The sequence below is a fragment of the Phocoena phocoena genome, chromosome 3 (genome assembly GCF_963924675.1).
Source record: "Phocoena phocoena chromosome 3, mPhoPho1.1, whole genome shotgun sequence".
NCBI lineage: Eukaryota > Metazoa > Chordata > Mammalia > Artiodactyla > Phocoenidae > Phocoena > Phocoena phocoena.
Genome location: NC_089221.1, coordinates 170699586 through 170717657, shown reverse-complemented (window position 1 = coordinate 170717657; position 18072 = coordinate 170699586).

Here is an 18072-nt window from a genome sequence, read left to right as displayed (position 1 = left end):
AGCGGAGGGCGGACAGCCTCTCCCTGGAACAGAAATTGCGTCCGCCCCCGACCTTGATTGGACAGTAACCCTTGCCCCGCCCCCACGCTCAATTCTCCTCGCCCCATCGTACTCTGATTGCAAGTTGTCCGGACCCCGCCCAGTCTCCGCTGATTGGACATTTTAACCAGACCCCGCCCCTACTCCTGAGTGACAGGCCACAGGGACACGCGTAGCTTATCCGATCGCCTGGGACTTGGGCTCCCTGCTTGGCTGACGCTATGGCATCTGCCCACAGCTGGGCGACTCCCTTGTGCCCTCCTCCTGCACCTGGTAGTCCACACTCAGTTTCCCCGCTGTTCGCTACATATCCGGAGTAAGGATGACAAAAGGCGGGACATTGCAAGGGCCGAGGTCAATGTGGAAATGTTCCCTTTAAAAACAAAGACTCGCAGTTAACATCACCACGTGCAAAGCAGGTTCACCTTTGACACGGGAAAGCCCCTCCCTTCGTCCCCTCCCCCGCCTCTGGGGCTTGAGATCAGCAACCCAAGGGCCAGGGACATTTCCCCCGTGGAAAGTCGGACCCCGAGGCCCCAGCGGGCGTGCAGAACTCGTGTCAGCACATCCACAGTTGTGAGATGCCACAGTTCTCAGGTGTGCATTTTAAACTGCAAGGAAATGTTTTTTAGTTCCGTTTTTTATTGTGTCGCTAGAAAACTGTGAAATACAAAAAGGCTGGGATATCCCTAAAGCAACTGAACTATTTTAACTGACATAAGAAAAAGCAAGAAAAGCTTAAATAAGTTTCCATTGGACCTGAAAACTCTTAATATTCTGATTAAATTAGGCGAAAACACTTAATAGCATTTCACATGACTGCTCATTTCAGAAAATACCCTTCATGAATATTGCTGATTTGTAAAACTGTTGTCTTCCCTGGGACCTCAAGGGAAGGTTGTTTGGTTTTCTTAAAGGAGCTGGTGTCCGCCAATTTGTCAGCCAGGTGTCTGTATTCTTCTTGGCTTGTGGCAGGGTCTTGCTTGCCAAGGGGGTTAATAACCTCTGGGTCTCTGGAATGGGAAATAGTTCTTGCAGCGATTCTTGACTGATTTGAGTACGTGTGACATTTATTTGTTGATACGAATCGTTGTTATCTCTTGTTGGAGTAGCAGTTCTTGAGGTGGAATACAAAGGCTTTTTGGAAGCAGGGAAGTTACTGGGTAAACTTGAGGATGGAAGGGCAGTTATCTGCTGGCCTACTGGCCTGGGAGTTACAGGGAGAGGACAGAGGCCTGAGCTAGAGACGTCTGAGGGGTGGTTATTGTTTTGGTTTGTTAATGGAATGGAGCTAGTTTTTAAACTCTTAAAATTGTCGTGATTTTTTGAATGAAATGTAGATTTGGGTTGTTATTAATTCTATAAGGGGTACATTTTGGTTAGGGGAAATAGAACCGAATTGCTAGTGTTCAAGTTTAACAATAAAAATTGAGCATATTTCATTTTGTGTTTCGGAGAGTATTCTGTATGAGGGAGCTGTTTGTTTCCCTATGTGAGGCATGAGCCAAAGATCAGTTTTGTCCATTGCTGGAGAAAGAATCAAAGAAATGGAGCAGTGTTCCCCAAAGCGTGCTGCTTGTCTGATCTTGAGAGTGCCAGCGCAGACAGCAGCTTTCTGATCTAGAGTTCTTCAGATTTGCAAACGGACAGTGGTTTCAAGACTTGACGCTGACGTCAGAGTCTAATATGAGTGATGGTTACACTGATTGGTAGACGGGATCCCAGCTAAGTGAGGTGATGTGAATAGTTAGTAGATGCCGTGCAGTCACTGGACGGTAACAACACCGCGCCATCTGCCAGGTAAAGCGGCAAATTACTCTTGAGTTTATCGGAAAAGTCTTCTGTTGATGAAGCTTCTAGGGGAAGATGTGCTTTGACAGGCTTTTGAAAGTGGATCACCTTCCCCTATACTCTCCTGGTTTGTTACTTTCTGTAGACAAAATCAGTTGATTTTTTAAAAAAATTAATTAATTTATTTTTGGCTGCGTTGGGTCTTCGTTGCTGCCCACGGGCTTTCTCTAGTTGCGGCGAGCGGGGGTTACTCTTCGTTGTGGTGCGCGGGCTTCTCATTGCGGTGGCTTCTCTAGTTGCGGAGCACGGGCTCTAGCCCCGCGGGCTTGAGTAGTTGCAGCACATGGGCTCAGTAGTTGTGACTGGCGGGCTCTAGAGCGCGGTGTCAATAGTTGTGGCACACGGGCTTAGTTGCTCCGCGGCATGTGGGATCTTCCTGGACCAAGGGTCGAACTCGTGTCCCTTGCATTGGCAGGCGGATTCTTAACCACCGCGCCACCAGGAATATCCCAGCTGCTATGTTTTTAAGGGCATCTCGTTGAAGCTAGCGTTTGTCCACTTCAAGCCCTTTATTAAAAGACACACCAGGTACCAGAGCTACAACAAGAGCTGCCTTGGGCCTATGAACCCCTGGTGGTATTTAGCCAGACCCGTGAAATCAGCACTCAAGGTAGATTGACTGCCACTCAGAAGCCTGTGGACACTGAACCCCAGCAGTTAGTGGCTTATCTGCTCACACTGCTGATGGCTGGGTGACTTCACCCAGAAGCACAGACGGCCTTTTGGAGGTGGGGGCGGTGGGCTGGCTGTGTCTGGCTGGTTGTCGACACCTTTTTGAAGTTGTCTTTTCTGCACTGGCTGCACCCATTTAGTCTGGGGGCCTTGGCACTGTCACAGTCTTGTGATTGTCTCACTGTAACCAAATGCCACACACATTACCAATCTGACGGTTTTGTTCTCCAATTGGTCTTTTTTTTTTTTTTTCCGGTACACAGGCCTCTCACTGTTGTGGCCTCTCCCGTTCCGGAGCACAGGCTCTGGACACGCAGGCTCAGCGGCCATGGCTCACGGGCCTAGCTGCTCCGTGGCATGTGGGATCTTCCCAGACCAGGGATTGAATCCGTGTCCTCTGCATTGGCAGGCGGATTCTTAACCACTGCGCCACCCAGGGAAGCCTCTTCAATTGGTCATTTGAAGCATTTAGTTTGAATGTGGCATTTTGTACCTTTCTTTTGGCAAAACATAGGTCTATTTATAAGCATTTTTATATTTTCTTCCTTAAACGTGGCTTGTGTATTTCTGCTATAAAATACAGCAATAACTGGGGAGTGCTGCAAGGTGTGTTTTTAAGCACAGGGTCTGTATCATGCGAGGGTCAGTAAAGTTCACAGAAATTTAAACAACAATACCCTCCAACTTGAGATGGAGTAAAAAACGATAAACTTCTATACAGTTGACCATTTTACTTATAACTAGAAAAATTCATTTTGTTTCATTTTCTGTTCTAGCTGCTTTTATTGCAAAAACTCCTATATATTCTGGCTTCCCCCCTTCCTCTTCAAAGCGGTCTCTCAGAGTTATTTGAGATGCTGTCTCCCGGGCCTGAAGTCCTACGAATATCCACCGAATAAAACATAATTCTCAACTTTTAAGTTGTGCATTTTTTTTTAGTTGACAATAGCCTGTATCTTCATTTCCTTTAATTATCCCCAAGTGTTCTCTATAGCTGGTTGTCCTAACCAAGATCCAACACAAACCATTTGTTGCATCTTCTTTTTTTTATTTTTAGAGTATTAAACAGTAAAATTGATTTAATTCTTTCAGAGTGCAGTTCTATGAATTTTAGTATAAGGATAGAGTTTAGTGTCAGCAGAGCTGAATTGTGCGCCCCCAATTCATTTGTTAAAGCCCTGACCCCCAACATCTCAGAATGTGACTATATTTGGAGACGGGGATCTTTAAAAAGTTGATGAGGTTAAAATGAGATCCTAATCCTCATTTTATTTTTTTCCCAACTTTTTTTTTTTTTTTTTCTGGCCACGCCCCGAGGCATTCGGGGTCTTAGTTCCCAGACTGGGTATTGAACTCGGCACCCAGGCAGTGAAACTGCTTAGTCCTAACCACTGGACCGCCAGGGAATTCCCCTAATCCTCATTTTACTCCAACACTAATCCAATCTTACTGGTGTCCTAATAAGAAGAGATTAGGACACACACACACACACACACACACACACACACACACACACACACGGACAACCACGTGAGGACACGGGGAGAAGGGGAGAATACAGCCAACTACAAGCCAAAAGAACCAACACTGCTGACACCTGGATCTTAGAAGTCTGAACTTCTAAGCCTCTAGAATTGGAAGAAAAATAAACTTCTGTTGTTTAAGCCACCCAGTCTGTGGTATTTTGCTATGGCAGCCCTAGCAAATTAATACATGTAGTAATCAAGACAGTGTTGTATTGCCATAAGGACAGTTGAATCAATCAATGAATGGAATTTAAATATCCAGTGGTAGACCCTACATATATGCTCAATTAATTTTGCCAAAAGGCAATTCAAGGTAGAAATGGTTCTGGAACACCTGGAAATCCATATAAAAATAAACTCTAATCCCAATTTCACACTATAAACAAAAATTATTTTGAGATGGATTATAGATCTAAATGTAAAAGCTAAAGTACAAAGCTTTTTATTTATTGAAGTACCGTTGATTTACAACTATAGTTGTAAATAGTTTGTTTCTGGTGTACAACAAAGTGATTCAGTTATACATATCTATCTATCTATATTCTTTTTCAGATTCTTTTCCCTTATAGGTTATTACAAATTGAGTATAAAATTCCCTGTGCTATAGAGCAGGACCTTGTTTATCTATTTCATATATAGTAGTATCTGTTAATCCCAAACTCCTAATTTATACCATCTTTCCTCTTTGGTAACCATAAGTTTGTTTTCTATGTCTGTGAGGCTATTTCTGTTTTGTAAATAAGTTCATTTATATCATTTTTTAAGATTCAACATATAAGTGATATCATATGGTATTTGTCTTTCTCTGTCTGGCTTACTTCACTTAGTATGATAATCTCTAAGTCCATCCATGTTGCTGCAAATGGCATTATCTCATTCCTTTTTTATGGCTGAGGAGTATTCCACTGTGTAGGTGTATATATATATATATATATATATATATATATATATATATATATATATCTCACATCTTCTTTATCCATTCATCTGTCAGTGGACACTGTGGTTGCTTCCATGTCTTAGCTATTGTAAATAATGCTCCTGTGAACAATGGGGTGCATGCATCTTTTCAGATTAGAGTTTTTTTGTCTTTTCCGGCTATATGCCCAGGAGTGGGATTACTGGATCATACAGTAACTCTATTTTTCGTTGTTAAAGGAACCTCCAAGAACTTCCCTGGTGGTCCAGCGGTTAAGACTCCATGCTCCCAATGCAGGGGGCCCAGGTTCCATCCCCTGTCAGGGAACTAGATCCCGAATGCATGCTGCCACTAAGAGTCTGCATGCCACAACTAAAGATCCCACATGCCGCAACGAAGATCCCTTGTGCCGAAACTAAGACCCGGTGCAGCGAAATAAAAACAAATAAATATTTTAAAAAATAATAAAGGACCCTCCATACTGTTCTCCATAGTGGCTGTACTAATTTACATTCCCACCAACAGTGTAGGAGGGTTCCCTTTTCTCCACACCCTCTCCAGCATTTATTGTTTGTAGATTTTTAGATGATGGCCATTCTGACTGGTGTGGGGTGATATCTCATTGCAGTTTTGATTTGCATTTCTCTACTAATTAGTGATGTTGAGCATCTTTTCATGTGCCTGTTGGCCCATCTGTAAAATGCAAACCTTTGAGAAGGAAACATTAGGGTCTATCCTTGAGTTCTAGGCACAAAGAATTATTAGATAGAACCCAGGAAGCATGAGCTACAAAAGAAGAAAAAAAAGATAAAATAGATTTCATTAAGCTATAAGTTAAAAAATGGAACATAACAAGTCTTGGCTGTTTTGAGATGCAGGGATTATTATTATTCAGCTATGGCGAGGCCAGCAGTTTAGGAGGTGAGTGCCACTGAAAAGATAATGTATTCTCACAGACCACCCCCCCCCAGGGGAGGGGGCACACAGGGCCAGACGGGGAAGCACCAGGCATGCTCAGGAGGCAGGGGGATGAAGGGAGAATGTGGGCAAGAAGCTTTATTGCGGTTCCCTGGGGAAGGAGCCGGCAGGCAGGATGAGCTGGCTCAGGATCGGTGAGTTTGCGTGATTCCAGGGCTCTGGGGAGGAGGGGCTGCTGGGGTGACTAGGACAGAGGGACAGTGGCCCTGAGTGTGGGAGCCCCGTAGAGGAGGGGCTGGGATGCAGCTCTGCACTGGCTGGTTTGTGTGTGAAAGGTGAACTCATGGGTGAGTTGTTTACTGTCTAGGGATTGGCCACCCCTGGGAGGGTCAGATCTCTCTAGGGTCATTGAGGCCCCGGCTGTCAGAGCATCAGGACACAGAAAAAAAAAACAAAAAACCTTGAGTAACGCATTGGTGAGGAGGTGGAGAAACTGGAACCCCTGTACACTTCTGGTGGGAGTGTAAGATGGGGAAGGTGCTATAGAAATATTTGGTGGTTCCTCAAAAAGTTAAACAGAGAATTAGCATATGATCCATTAATTCCACTCCTAGGTATTCTGAAAATAAACAAAATCCTCACTTAAAATTTCGGGAGGCCAGAAGGGGGAGCTCTTAAGCCTTTCTAACTCAATAGGAAGAGACATATCTCTGCATCTGTAGCAGGAAGGTTACTACTTTACTACTCAGCAGGAGGAAGAATTTCTCCTCGCCTGGCAACAGCCCAGCCAATGAGAGAGCACCAGCACTCAGCCAATTAAAAACCACTACAGTCTGAAACTCCAGTTTCCTCCAATGGACTCTGTTTATAACAGCCCCTCCCAACTCCCCCTTCTCCTCTATAGAAGAATCCTGCTCTGTTTTGTCCTCCAGACTTGCCTGTGGCTCACCATAAATTACAAGTCCGGGACTGCAATTTTGCTGTTCCCAAATAAACCCATTTTGCTGTTTTATAGTTTTAGGTCAACAGAATATATCCAAAGGAATTGAAAACAAGTACTCAAATAGGTACTTGTGTATCAATGTTCATTGCAGTATTACTCACAACTGAAAGGTGGAAACAACTCAAGTGTCCATCAACAGATGGGTGGATAAACCCGATGTGAGCCAACAACACAGCGGATTATTATTCTGTCTTGAAAAGGAATGAAGCATTGACACATGGTATGTGGACAGAACTTGAAACTTCCCATCACACACAGGGAAGCCTGTGCTCTGCCCTGACCCCCACCTCACCCACACCCCACCTCCCCAGAGAGCCAGCCCCAACCTTTTCCAGGTTCTAGAAGGAATGCTTCTGGTGCTGGAGGGCTCACCCAGGGTAACTGAACAGGGGTTGGGACAAGGCTGGGGATGTGTTTACGTGATCTAGAAAGTGAAAAGCCAATCCACAGAATAGGAGGAAATAATTGGAAATCATATATCTGATAAGGGAATTGTATCTAGAATGGATTTTTAAACACTCCTACAACTCAAGAATAAAAAGATAACTTATCCAATAAAAGTGGGCAAAGGAGCTAAAGAGACATTTCTCCAAGAAAGGTACACAGGGAGCCAATAAACACATGAAAAGATGCTCAACACCATGAGCCACCAGGGAAGTGCAAACCCAAACGACGAGGTAACACTCACACCCACTAGGGCAGTTAGAATCAAAAAGTCAAATAACAAAAGTCTTGGTGACACGTGGAGAAATCAGAATCCTCATTCACTGCTAGTGGGAATGTAAAATGGTGTAGCTGCTGTGGAAAAAGGTCTGGCAGTTCCTCAAATGAGTAAACATACAGTTACCACATGACCCAGCAATTCCACTCCTAGGGATCTAGCAAAAGAGTTGAGAACAGCTTCAAACACATACTTGTACACAAATGTTCACAACAGCCAAAAGATGTTAGCCACCCAAGTGTCCATCAGCAGATGAATGGATAAACATGGGGTCCATCCTTACACGGGAATATTATTCAGCCTTAAAAAGGAAGGAAATTCTGACACAGGCTACAACATGGATGAACCATGAAAACATTATGAAAGAAGTCAATCGTAAAAGACCACATTCTATATGATTCTATTCATATGAAATACCCCAAAGAAGGAAATCTATAGAGGAAGAAGGCAGATTAGTGGTTGCTTAGGGCTGGGGTAGGGGTTGGGGAGATAGGGGGTAACAGGTAAAAGGTATAGGGTTTCTTTCTGAGGTAGTGAAGATATTCTAAAGATGTCTGTGATGACGGTTGTACAACTCTGTGAATACGAAAAGCCACTGAAGTGTACACTTTAAATGGTGAATTGTATGGTATGTGAGTTATAGTTCAATGAAGCTGTTTTTAAAAAAGTACACAGTAAACTCTTTAAATAAAAACAAGATATGTGGCTACTGGCTATCATATTGGAGAGCACATGCCTCCGTTAAAGAAAAACAACAGAAAAACCACAGCGTGTAGGACACTGAAAATTTCCAGAATTCACTCTGATAAGTCAGACATGGTAGGAAAAAAAGAACTGTGGACTAAAATTAATAGAAGAATCAAATCTTCTAGTTCTGCAAAACCTGGCCAGGGAATCTTGCCATAGAAGGAAACTTCAAAAAGATGCAAAGCTAGCTTCGGTGAGTAAGGTGAACCCAGCTAACACAACTGAGGGCTGACTCAACCCTTCCATGTGACCATGAACTTCAGAGCTATTGGCCAGAATAGGGGAGAACAGCCCTTCTCAGACCCTGGGAGCCATTCCAACGACAATCTGGCAGTTTCTATTACAATTTAAAACGTACATGTCAGTGGTCATTCGGGCTTACAGAAGATCACACGTTGATACACGCAGAGATCTGAAAACCCCACAAGCACCTGGAAATTCTGATGGCTTTCAATGGGCCCAACCAAGTGACATGGGGACTGGCATGGGACCTCTTTTCACAGTATACCGTTTGGTACCATACTTTGCCCAATTTTTCACACAGAGAATTTGTTCAATTAGCGACACAAATCACATAAGTGTTCCACGTAAATCGTGATATTTAAACATGGGGCTCCATAAAAATTGTGTCACCAAACTGTTAATGATCCTGTGATTGTGCACCGCCTCTCTGGACCACTGTCACAGCTGCATACAGGATTCAAGGGCAAGGATGAGTGGTGTGTGTGAAAGTGAGATAGGCTGGGACCCTTTACTGCAGTGCTTAGGCTGGGACCCTTTACTGCAGTGCTTGCACTTGCCCTTGGATAAACGTCTTCTCCGGCAACAGGATACAAAGAAACTCTAAGGGACTAAAAGTAACTGCAAACGTGCCCAGCGGGGACAATTAAGAACATAAGATAGGAAAAGGCCAAAACACAACTGCCATTTCTGAGGTGCCGAGGAAAAGCAGGGTCCTGTGCATGATCCCGGCACACGGCACCACCGGCAGTGGGGGCAGACCATCTAAGCCACGCCTCCGGCCCGACCCAGGTCTACCCCCCCTCACCCCATTTACGGAACCATCCAACCCCCTCGGAGGGCGAGCAAGGGCACCTGTTGCTTGTTTTCACTCCCTCACAGCGAGTCCCAAAGAGACCTTTCCTGAATTTCTCCTTTGGCCTCTTATCAATTTCTATTGATTACAGACTCCGAGGACCTGAGTGGGTAACAAAAGTGAAACACTGAGAAAATAAAGCAAAATACCGTCAACAAGAAAATGGTTAAATAAGCCATGGTATATACAAGGCAGATGTAAGGAACTAATTACATCTTTTTGTATAAACTGGTTCTCCACTAAGGGCAATTTTGCTCCCTGGGGGGACCCCCGGCAGTGTCTGGAGACAGTTTTGAACCTCACAACTGACTGCGGAGGGGCTGCTACTGGGATCTGGTGCAAGGAGACCAGGGATGCTGGTCCACACCCTACAGTGCACAGAAAGGACCCTCAAAAAGGAATGATCTGGTCCTGAACGTCAGCGGTGCTGAATTTCAGAAACGCTGGTGTATAAAAACTAAATCTCAAAAATAACGTTGAAGGAGAAGAAAAAAAGCTGGCGATGAATCCTAACAGTAGGACGCTGTTATGGCAGTTTTTAAAAACACACAAAAAATTACCATGTGTTGCTTAAGGGCACACACGTTTTAAAAAAGCTTATATCACATAAACTACAAGACTACGTGTCAAGTTAGAAATGGCGACCTCTGGGGAGGGAGGGGGAGAAATATCCATACTGTTTTACAGATGTGTGCAGCAAATATGGCTAAGTGTTAACATCTGTATATTGCTTCTGTATATAAAATCTGTGTACACTTCTTTGAATTATTTCATTAAAAAGCAAATATGTCGTGCCCCGGTCTGGGAGGATCCCGCGTGCCGCGGAGCGGCTGGGCCCGTGAGCCATGGCCGCTGAGCCTGCGCGTCCGGAGCCTGTCCTCCGCAACGGGAGAGGCCACAACAGTGAGAGGCCCGCGTAACGCATAAAAAAAAAAAAAAAAAAAAAAAAAAAAAAAAAAAAGCAAATATGGAAACGGTGTTTTGTTAAGATTAAGGAATTACTTTGGATCTGGAAGAAAATCATTTCTCTGAAAATCTACCAATAGAATAATAACGATATCATGGTATCTAATGAATGTCTACTCCACATCATGCATCACTCACTCTAAACAGGGTTTCTCCATATCTGCACTATTAAATAATTTTAGTTGTAAGTGTGGCCCCATTCAGGGCAGGGTGTTGAGAAGCATCCCTGGCTTCCACCCACTAGATGCCAGTAACACCCCACCTCCTCCCCAGGTGGTACAAAAATGTCTCCAGATATTGTCAAGTGTCCCTGGGGGTAAAACTGTCCCAGAGTTGAAAAATCACTGCTCTAGACCGTTCATTTGATACTAGAGTCTTTTCTCCCAAGTCCAAGGTCGTAAGTGCTGTCATTCTGCCGCCTGCATTTCAGGGGTCTAAGACTTTAATATGAGGAGGACGACCACAATGATTAGCTGACACTAAAAATAATCAACACCTTTTTTTTTTTTAGGCCAAACCGCTTAGCATGCGGGATCTTAGTTCCCCGACCAGGTACTGAACCCGGGCCCTCGTCGGTGAAAGCTCAGAGTCCTAACCACTGGACCGCCAGGGAATTCAAATAATAGTCCACACTTTACATCCCACACATTACTTGCTAAATGCACGTACTGTTATGTACGTTCGATTTACAGGCTGGAAATAGGCTCTGAGGCTTAGCAACTTGCCTACTACCACCGGAGAGCTGATTAAGGCTTGGGGCTACGACTGGCGCCCAGCTGAGCAGAAGGTCTGACGGGACACGAGTGAGATAGTAAAACTCAACTGAGAAAGTACCTGCCCTGTCATTCATCATGCTGGGAAGACGGATAAAGCCAGATGCAAAATTATCGGGAAACGTATCCTCCAAGAACACGCTACAGCTGTAAAGTGTCAAAACAACTCCCTTTTGAGCCATTCCCGTCTACCTCGCTGAATACTCTGTCCATTAAAAGCACAGCTTCGGACCGAAGTCCAATCAGAAGGAAGATAGCGTCTTTCTCCTGCCTGTGAGGCCTGATTCTCTTAGATACCAAGAATCCGTCTCCATCTCCACCCAGGTGCAGGGCTCAGATAAGGGGTTTCCGAACAAACAATCCACAGGCATCTTATCTTCGCGGTTCCCAAGGAAACAGGGCCTGGGCCCACGTCGCCGTCCAGACCCAACACTGACCCCTCTGCACGGAGCTCAGTTTAGCTCTGAGCCAATGGAAACCAGGCTACATTTACATCTCACCTACACCCACCCTTCCCCAAAATCCTACAGTGAGTCCGACCTGGGTCCTAAGGCCCAGGGGGCAGAAGGTCCCGCGCTAACCAAAACCTCCGGGGCTCAGTCCAGTCCCACCGACCTTCACCCGGGCGGGACCCGAGAATTCGCGCTATTAATGACCCCGCCCCCTACTCTTGGAACTGTGCCCCGCCCTCTGACCCATTCCCACCGCCGCCCGCCTCTCCTCCAGCCTCGGCCGACGAGCGACGCGGGGCCAGGACCTGCGGTGGACACAGGAAAATCCTCCCTCTGGAGAAGCAGGCTGGCCCGTGAAGGTAACCGCAGCGACCAGCTCCCACTCCCCGACCGCCGCTTCCGCTTCCGGCTCCAGGGCTGCTGGGAGCGGAAAAGGGGGCAAGCCTTCGGCTTGGGACTGGTGGAGCCCCGAGGGTGGGCGGGCCAACGGCATCCTCCAGTCACCGAGCAGAGAAAGGCGATTTCCCCCCCCCCACGCCCCCCAACGGGACGCAATTGGGCCCAATGTCCGGCCACTCCCCTCTAGGTCATTCCTAGAAACCGAAACTAAGTTGTGCGCTGGGTTAAGGAGGGATCCGCCTAGTGGGCGTGGTTATCGCCTAACGAGGCCCAGGGATGCTGCTGGGGGCGTGGCCTCCCGCTAATCCCTGAGGGCCCAGGTTACTCTGATAAGCAATGGCCGCTCGCGTAAGCAAAAAATGCTTATTTCTCCGAACATGTTCCTCATGCTAACACACCCGTATAAAAAGACATTCCCATTGTTGGAATGTTTCTCCCCTGAAAGTCTTTTATTTCTTGGGGAAATGGGGTCATATTTTATTCATTTCTCTACGTGTTGCTTTTGTTACTAATATATGCCTTGTGATATCCTATAGTGGCCACTGGATGGCGACCTAGCTCATGTTTTCACTTTTGTACCTATATATGTATTTGTATTGGGTGATGGAAAAATGTATGGGGACTCCTCAAAAAAAATGCTCTTTAAGCATCTCTGTATTCCAGACTCTATTGTCTGCACGGGGGAAGACAGCAGTAAACGAACACAAAAATCGTTGCCCTCATCCTTCTTAGAGTCCAGTGGGGAGGGACAAAAATTAACCATATAAAGAGCATATATAATAAATATAATGTATCCCAATGTGGACAGGAGTGGCTCTGAGCACCTGCTGCTTCTGCTGCCTCCCCAGGGCCCTGCACAGACGTTTGATTCCACTCACACATAGAGAAGCCTCTACTCTGCCCTAACCGCCCCCTCTCCCCCTTTAGGGACCCATCCCCAGCCTTTTTCCAGGTTCTAGGCAGGATGCTTCTGGTACAGGGAGGGCTGCCAGGGTGACTGAAGTGAGGCTGGGACAGGCCTGGGGGCTCTGAGAGCAGTTCCTGGCTGTGAACTGTCATCTCAGGCACTTGGAGAAGTTCAGATGTGCAGTGGATGGTGTCCAGGATGGGCTGCAGCTGGTTTATTTGCATTAAATTAACAGGTTCAATTTTGGGAGAACTGAAAATTCTTATAGGTCTTCTTTTTAAGGGCATGTCTGTCGATTCAGAAATGATAACTTCATCATAATATAGTGTACACAAGTCAGTTCAGAGTGAATCATGGAACTGAATGTAAGAGATAAAACTCTAAAACATCTGGAAGAAACACAGGAGAAAAATCTTGGGACTTCCCTGGTGGTGCAGTGGTTGGGACTCCATGCTCCCATTGCAGGGGCCCGAGTTCCATCCCTGGTCAGGGAACTAGATCCCACATGCATGCCACAAATAAGAGTTCACATGTCACAACTAAGGAGCCCACCTGCCGCAACTAAGACCCAGTGCAACCAAATAAATAAATATTAAAAAAAAATCTTGGGGCTTCCCTGGTGGCGCAGTGGTTGAGAGTCCGCCTGCCGATGCAGGGGACGCGGGTTCGTGCCCCGGTCTGGGAGGATCCCACATGCCGCGGAGCGGCTGGGCCCGTGAGCCATGGCCGCTGAGCCTGTGCGTCCGGAGCCTGTGCTCCTCAACGGGAGAGGCCACAACAGTGAGAGGCCCGCGTAACGCATAAAAAAAAAAAAAGAAAAAAAAAAAAAAAAAAATCTTTGTGACCTTGGGTTAGGCAAAGATTTCTTAGCTAGGATACAAAATGTGGCAAATACACACAAAGGAAAGATAAAGTAGGTCATTAAATTTTTAAACATTTGCTCATTGAAAGGCACTATGAAGAAAGCAAGCAGGCAAGCCACAGCAAGAAGATATTTGTGAAACAGACACTGACAAAGTAATTGTATCCACAATATACGAAGAAAGCGTTCCGTGGAGAAAAGTAGTGACCACAAGAGGGCGCCCTTTCACTAGCAAAACCTTCTAGTTGGCTGTTTCAGAACAGCCACTGAAGTATTTCAGGATAAAGGGGATGTTACCGAACCAAACTGGGTCTGCCCACCTGCGGGCAGTAAAGCCAGTTCACTGACCCGGCTTGTGGTGAAGGAAAGGGCAGTGTTTATCGCAGGCGGCAAGCCAGGAGTCCAGGCAGCTAGTGCTCAAAAGCCCCAGACTCACTCCCCAATAGTTTTCAGGGAAAGGGTTTTAAAGACGGGGTGAGGGAGGGGGTGGTGTGTGTGCGTGGTCAGCTGATGGACGTTCTTCTGATTGGTTGGTGGTGAGGTAATCAGGCGTCAACATCATCAACCTGGTTCCAATTGGTCTGGGGTCTACATGCTTGTGAGCATCATGCAGTTTACTTCATCCACCTAGTGGTTTTTTCAGTATCTCCAAAACAGCTCAGAGGACACGGCTCAGAATATGATCTATAGCCCTTGAGGAGATACGGAAGGTCCTTGACTTTAATGGCTAAATCATTGCTATTTCGTCTTGCTTGGCTGTTTTACTTTCTTTCTGCATTTTCTCCCTTCTCTGATTGAATTTATTCTTTGGAACTCAAGAAAGGCCTAGGAGGCTAAGGTTTTTTTACAGACAAGAGGAAGGTGGAGAACATGGTGGGTGGGTTTGTCCTGCAAAGGCCCCATAGGATCCTGCTTGGTTACAGGGGCACAGAATGCAACTTCCTCCCACAGTTAAGGGGGAAAATATGCATCATTTATATATACATATGTATATATACACACAAAGAAAATGAAAAAGCAAAAGGGACCAGCTATTAATGTTGGGAAAACCGGGTGAAGGGAATATTCAGGAGTTCTTTGTACTGATCTTGCAACTTTTCTGTAAGCTTGAAATTATATCAAAATAAAAAGTTCCCCCCACAAATAGTTTCCTAATTTGTACTAGAAAGCATATAGATAGCCAACTAGTGATCAAAGAACATCAGTGATCAATTTTAATTGTCTGTGACCATTTGGTTTCATTTGTTTTACTGTATCTCTGGTTTTATTGCTGTGTTTTCCACGAATATAACTGGTCAGATCATCCCTTTAAGGAATTTTATAATAGCTTATTTGTGGTTGAAAACAATGGGTCCCAAATGAAGCTGCTTCTCTGTGTCACCCTTTTTCTTTTTGTTTTTCATCCTGAATTTTAATCTCATGTTTATTTCTGAAAAGCAGATTGGACAGTGACAGGGGAAATTCATTCATGTAGCTCTACACGATCATTGCTTGGAAGCTGCAGCCCATGTACTCTTTTATTATTTTTTTCATGGCCTCTCATGTTATTGGCATTCCCATCATGAAACCATTTTCTTACGTTTCTGTTAGTATGTCTCTCTCTCTCTTTTTTTTTTTTTACCACGCTGCACGGCTTCTGGAAATCTTAGTTCCCCGGCCAGAGATTGAACCTGTGCCCTCAGCAGTGACTGGGCAGAGTCCTAGACACTGGACCGCCAGGGAATTCCCAGTATGTCTCTTTTTTAATTGAAATTTTTTTTTTTTTTTTTTTTTTTTTTGCGGTATGCGGGCCTCTCACTGTTGTGGCCTCTCCCATTGTGGAGCACAGGCTCCGGACGCGCAGGCTCAGCGGCCATGGCTCACAGGCCCAGCCGCTCCGCAGCATGTGGGATCTTCCTGGACCGGGGCACGAACCCATGTCCCCTGCATCGGCAGGCGGACTCTCACCCACTGCGCCACCAGGGAAGCCCCTAATTGAAAATTTTTATTGAGAGAACTGTAGATTCACATGCAGTTGTAAGAAATAATTCAGAGAGATCTCTTCTACATTTTTCCAAGTTTTCCCCAGTAGTAATATTTTTCAAAACTATAGTACAATGTCACAACCAGGATCTTGGAACATTGATACAATCTATTTTATTCAGGGGTGTGTGTGTGTATTAAGTTCTATACAATTGTAACACCTGGGTGGGTTCATTTATCCACAGTCAAGATACAGAGTATGTTCATCACCACAAGGGTCTCCTGTGTTGCCCTTATAATCACACCCACCTCCCTCCTAGTTTTCCTGCCACCCTAACCCACCAGGAAGGTTTTTTTTTTAATTTAAAAAGTTACTCATTCTCCTAGGAATCCCCTAACTAGAAGCACCAGGCTTGAGCTCAGAAATCTGCATGTCAACAAAGATGATCCCGGGACTGGGACAGTAATCCTGGAGCATCTAGTTACTCCTGAAAGCCAGGCAGTGCTCAGAAGATGATGGGGGCTTGTCACTACAGCCCAGGAGCCAGTTGGAAGGGGCTCCTACTGGCCAAATCTGGGACAATGGGGCCATTAAAAGAATTAAGGAGACGAAAGCCAAGGCCCCAAGGGCAAGGCTGGGGGAGTTCTCCAGGGCTCAAACGATCATTTTGCAAGTGTCCCAGCAAAGATTGTTTCAGGCAAGAATCAGCCCGAGCCAAGGCCCTGAGGTAGTGTTCAAGGACTAGCAGGGAGGCCTGTGTGGCTGGAATAAAGGGACTTAAGTCAGAGGGGTGCTAAAGACCCCATGGGGCCTTCAAAACCCACCTGAGGACTTCGGCTTTGACTCTGGGAGACTGAGAGCCCTGGGAGGTGTTTGAGCAGGGGAGGGACAGGATCTGACTCAATGATAGGGATGTTTTCTATCAACAGGGTCCAATATGGCACCCGCCAGCCACATGTGGCTACTGAGCTCCTGTAAGGAGCTGAATTTTGACTGATTGAAGGTTAAAGAGCCACATTTGACTAGTGGTTACCTCACAGGACCCGGCAGCTCTAAGGGAAGGAGAGAGACAAATAAATAAATAGAGAAACAAGATTCACAAAATGTAAACACCTAAAAGAAAATAGAAGGTGAACGGGTGAACGTGAGTCAAGATTTTGAGCTAAGGTAATCAGGAAGGGCTTCTCGGAGGAAGTGACATTCACAGTGAGACATGGAAGATAAGGAGTTCCTGCCACCCTAGAGAGAACAGGGAAGGCTGTTTCAGGAAGAGGGCACAGCATGTGCAAAAGTCCTGGGGCAGGACCGGGCCTGGTGTGTTGGAGGAATAGTGAGGAGGCCCGTGTGTCTGGAGCAGTGTGAGCGAGGTGGACAGAGGGAGGGGGTGAGGGCAGGGAGGGGACAGCACAGGTCATGCAGGGCGTAGCCGGCCACGGGGGAGGACTTGGGCTTTCTCGCCCCCCCAGGGAGGTGGGAGCCCTGGAGGGCTGGGGGCAGAGGGGGTGGGGCCTGAAGTGGAATCCCCAGGGTATCAGGGGGGCCCCCACATCTCAGGAGTGCATCTCTGGTCCCGAGCCTCTTCCCTCCTGTCCCCGTGTGCCTGGAGGAGGCCAGGGCCCTGTCAGCACGTTGCAGGTTAGCTGCCTGTGCTAGAAAGGGGCTGTTAGGTGCCAGGCACAGCCCGATGTGATCTCCGTGTGTCTGAGGTACTCAAGGGCCTGACTCACACTGGGGGTGGAGAGGGGCAGCTCCCAGCTCGGGGCGCCTTGCCCAGGCTGAGCACGGCTTCCACCCCGCCTGTCCTCCTGCTACCTGGCCCCTTTCTCCTGGGTGCTGGCAGGACTTTCTGCCTGTGCCGGATGTGACTCCTTCCCCAGCCGCATTCCCAGACTAAGCCCCAGAACAGCACAAGTCAAAACAACAGCGTCCCCACCAGGAGGCAAAGAACAGAAATGAAACACTTGTTTTCACTAAGTGGAGGAAATTGGGCAAAGATCCATTATTTTACCTTTGCTGAAACATGTGGTCAGAGTGAACACAGAACCGTCAGGTCCAGGGTGGGTCCCCTGCAGCCACACGAACTGCACCCCACCCCCAACCTGCAACCAGTGACCGTCCCATCCTCCCTCTGACCACTGCCCAGCAAAGGACTGGGGCGGAACCCCCGCGTAAGGTCCAGACAGGATGCCAGTACCTGACCCCGTGGCGCAGGGTGGAGACTTGGATCGTGAGCCCTCGGGTAGGACCGGGTCCATGGT